The sequence below is a fragment of the Phytophthora parasitica genome, assembly GCF_000247585.1.
Source record: "Phytophthora parasitica INRA-310 unplaced genomic scaffold supercont2.13, whole genome shotgun sequence".
Taxonomy (NCBI): domain Eukaryota; phylum Oomycota; class Peronosporomycetes; order Peronosporales; family Peronosporaceae; genus Phytophthora; species Phytophthora nicotianae.
Window position 1 is genome coordinate 379,756 of NW_008648999.1, and position 4,955 is coordinate 384,710.

Consider the following 4,955-nt stretch of genomic DNA (forward strand, 5'->3'; position numbering starts at 1 on the left):
ACTAGTCATTTCCAGTTTTTAGCTGTAGCTCTCAAGCCGTCTCTTCGCGTCGTGCCTACTCCGGTAGATCATGCCCAACCTTCGAGATCGAAGTTCCGATCCGATATTGCCCCAGCCGCAATATTCTCCCTGTTCTCTCCATCTGTCCTACACACAGACGGTTACGCATACGGGAAGGTGGTGGACGGCGGCGTAGACGACGAAGGAATGATGCTCAAAGAAACACTTACTCTACCATCTGTGCGAAACTTTGCGCGGTACGCTGGTATCACAAGAACAACTTGGGGTATGATCCCGGAGTTAACGCCAGCCACGCCATCTTATTACGTGGAATTCGCCGGTTTACTAAGCCAGTCACCAAGCAATATCCCCTGTCGGTCAACCTCCTGAAAGCGATTGCCTCCAGTCTAAACCTCCAGGAAGCTCGCTCTGGGGTGGTATTCTGCTCGGCTACTTCTTCTTGCTTCGCAGATCCGAATATCTGTGTATCGGTAGCAAGCACGGCTATATCATCCGACTCCAAGATATTTCATTATACGACGAAGCTGGGCGTATCTGTAGGCCAAGGACAGCAACTAGAGTGGGTATCCGGCTGACTGGCGCGAAAAACAACCAATTCGGGCGCGAAGAGGTCAGATACCACGAAAAATCGGGTGACGCAACCATTTGCCCGGTCCTCGCAGCTCGGTGGATCTTCAAGGGTGCCAAGGAGTTTAACACGAGACCTGAGCAACCGGCACTCTCAATTAACAATAGCAGGGCAATTACGGCTAGGAAAGTCGCGAGCGTGATCAAGAGAGCCGAAGCACGCGGCATGGATTTTACTCGCTTCTCGACGCATTCAGTACGTATCAGCGGGGCCACGGCGCTACTCAACGCAGGAGCCGATAAACACGCCATCAAACTACTTGAAAGGTGGATGTCCAGCGCCTACGAAGATTACCCGGTATTAACAGCCCAAGGAACGTCAGGGATGTCGCGCCTAATGTGCTAAAACTACTCGCCGATCATCCTCCGCGGCCAATAAGAGCTGAATGCAATCTGGGGTGCCACCACTCCTCGCCCGCTACAGATACAAATACTACCTATTTCCCCACTCGACTGCGATAGTTGAAAAAATTTGGAAGGAAACCGGACATCATTAATAAAAACTTCGAGCAGAGGCAATGGTTTTACAATCAATTCATCAGGAAATAATGCAGGATAAGGCCAACCAGGCACGTCTGAGTGCTGCTCGCTTGTTTGGATACAGACTCGTAGAAAAAATGAGAAAACACTATTTTTTTTAACGAAATTCCAACTGGCAACGCGACCAAACAACTCCAAGGATAGACCCGTCCCCAGGCCATATCTATAGAGATGACTACCTCTAGAAGAACGCATCGCATCGGAATGGAGTCATGTGATTGGACAGTCACATGCTGCGATGGAAGCTAATAGTGAAGAGAAGATTAAATATTTTCTCGACGTACCGGATGACCAACGACTAACTAGTAGTGAAGCTCAATCAATGAATGAACCAAGCCTGGAAACTGAAGTCCTTCACTCAATTAATAAGCTGCATCAACATAAAGCTAGAAGAACAACTGGGCTTACCCATGAATTTTACAAATCTTATGCGGATTGGATAGTACCTACATTAACCAAGCTCTTCAATGAGATGCTGAGGGGTAATGGGGTACCTAAATCGTTTCTAGCAGCCACAGTAATTCCTTTAAAGAAAAATGGTGATTCTCCTGGTGACATGGACTACCGCCCAATTGATTTACTGAATACCACGTAAAACTGTTCGGTAGAGTGTTTACAGAGAGGTTACACAAGCTCTCCCACCTAAGTTAATAAGTCCAACTCAGCAAGGGTTTGTTAGAGACCGAAATATTGACAAAACAATCGCGATACTACGCAACATTTTACGTATGAATGGAGACGATCAAACTACGTCTTGGGCGGGCTCGCCCGCTGTACTCTGCTTGGACTTACGTAAAGCGATACGCTCGATAGGACCTCCTTGCAACAGGTACTAAGAGCGTATGGATTCTCTGAGGGCTTCCTCAAGTAATTCGTATTCTACATGATGGTACAACAGCGCAATTCATGGTAAATGGAAAAAGGTCATCAGAGTGGTCAGTGGAGTCAGGTATTAGGCAAGGATGTCCCTTGGCACCACGGCTCTTTATCTTAGCAGTAGCCACACTTGGCCAAGCGATCAACCGGCACCCGGGTATCACAGGAATCGCTGTAGCGGGATTAACAGATAGGAAACATAAAATTTTGGTGTTTGTCGACGACAGCACAGTGTTTATGGGCTCTGCCAGTGAAATCAACGCCGTGAAACGGGTGCTCGACGATTTCGGAGATGTATAGTGCAGCCTCACAAGAGTGTCATCATTGGTTTAAATACTTGTGCCACACCTTCGCGATGGGGAGGGTTTCCTGTCTTACAACTTGGAGATACAACTCATCAACTGGATTAGTGGGTGGGCAAAATAAATGCAACACATGAGAATTAGAATATACGCATTGAACGAATTCAGCGTAGACTGCGTATAGCAACCATTATTAGCAATTCAGTCATGCAACGAATTGTACTTTTTAATGTGGTGGTGCTTCCGTCGGTATTGTATACGCCGAAGCAGTACGTACCATCAAAATCCATCATCAAACGACTAGAAACCCTTCAAAACAAAGTTTGTGTGGTATGGGAAAGCACGTACAGAGCCAACAAAGCTCAAATTTAACCCGGCTCTCATTTTACCCCTATTTAACTTGGTGGCCTTGGACTACAAGATATTCGCTTTGCGTTTCGAGCAACCAGAGCGAACCTGGCAGAAAAATGGCTTCACGTAGAGCAAGATACCTACGCGGCAGCATACCATGATATGATACATCCTGGAAACCCAATGTCACAGCAATGCTGTGCGTTTCAACCTACTACTTTATCCATGATTCAGCTTTGATCACAAGAGAAACAAAACCTCCCAAGGATCAATGTCCAGCTGCTAAGTCAACTCAAGCTGTGGTGAGCACAATCTGAGCCGTTACTGCTAACCGAAGAACAAAAGCGGAGAATCATTCAATACCAAACAGCAGGACCGGCCATCAGCTCGTGCTATTGGATAAACGGAGAAACACTAAGATTTACAACTTCACAGAAATCAACGCGTAAGATACCTATCGACCTTGAAGAGTTCTTAAGAACTCCACATGGCATGACAACGCCAGTGTAATCGATTTCAATGGTAGACCACTACAGCGTAAACAATTTCCCGCTATTAGCTTAACTCGACGTGGGGATATTAAACTATTACTGGAGGCAAATCTTACTGCAGCTGGGAATTTGGAGTCTTAATCAAACCCCTCTTAACACAGCTGGATACAGAGCACGACAGCATCATCAAATAGTTTGGTGGTGCAGAAGTTTGCTCGTAAGTATTCCTTGGGCGATATGGCATACGGAATACGCTAGCGTTGTGCCGTTTACATCACCAGAGTTACTAATACGATTATGTTGGATAGCAGAAAAAAAGAATCACAACTAAGGGCCGTAATAACTGAACCGACAGCAATGAGAGCCGCGATGACTCTGGGTCGTGGCAAGAATGAATGGACCTCCGACATTGTAGAGTTTGCAGATGATTATAGCAAACTGAGGATTACCAGCGGTGGGAAGCTTTGGCAGGCTATGGAAGGAATTGCGTTTGAAGCTACACCTAAAACGGTCAAATACCCATGTACAGCTCCTATGCTGACAAAAGCAGCTAGATTGAGTGAAGTCGTGAGGAATTCTCGATCCAAGCTTATTAAGCGAAATCTCAGATATAACCTGACCAAGACTATTCAAACCCTTCAAAATCGACAAGAATCATCAGCATGGAGTGTAGGGGCGATAAACCAAACGCCAAAACAACTCTGGGATCGACAAGGACTAACAACAGGCTATCCAAATTAGGCATTCTATAGGATAACACTTGGAGCGCTACACCTTTTCCACAGCGGATGGTCACAAATACGGGACTTCCCAGTGTAGTGCCTGCTACGCATGAACAGTAAGATCCAGCCAGGTCCAGCTACACATTGAAGATTACGGATCATATGATCTTCCGCGTATCGACATCGCTGTATACAGCGTTCGACATCCGGCATGGCAGGATACCGTGTAACGCCGCAAGTGACGATAGCCTTCGTGTCCAACCATTGCAGCTAAAGACTATCTGTACCATGTAGACTAGCAGCATGTAGTACTTCGATGTAGGACCTCACTTTGCTATTTACTCAGCAATACAATAACGGCTAACTACCACGGAGCACCACCGGCTCCCTTCTCCGTGTCTTCGTTTCCTGACGAACACCACACTTGCAGATCCACTATTGAAACGAGAGAGCACATTATTTGGGGTTGCGACAAGGCACAACTACCATGGAAAAGGTGCCTAGAACACTGGCTTGATAGCGACACAACCCCAAGTGAGCGAAAGAGCCTGCTAACTCAGCTAGAAGCTCGGCAAGCACCTCCAGCAACACATTTCATGGCTACTGCACAGCAATGTGTTTCGCGATGGACGCGTAAACAGGACTACGCGATGTGCATACTATGGAAAATCTGGTGCAGTTACCCCTGTACTTCTTTGGCAGTTTCGCGGTCGCCACGTATTTGAAGATCTCCCCACCAATCCGGATGAGACTTCAGATATTATGCAGGGACGTATTAAGTAAACACAGTCGTATCTGCATGGAAGACTAATCCTAAAACGCGATTACAAGGCTACTTTCTTGAAAAATGCGACAAAATCTTAAATCGATCTCAGCATCGGAGAAAATGGAGACTTGGATGCTACCGTAAAAGTCGGCTCCAGTGCGACAAACGGTTACAGTGCGACATCACCAAATGTAGGGTCGACACCCCTTCTTCTAGAGTATGAAATGATTCTGTTGATTGGATCGCCAGTCAATCAAAT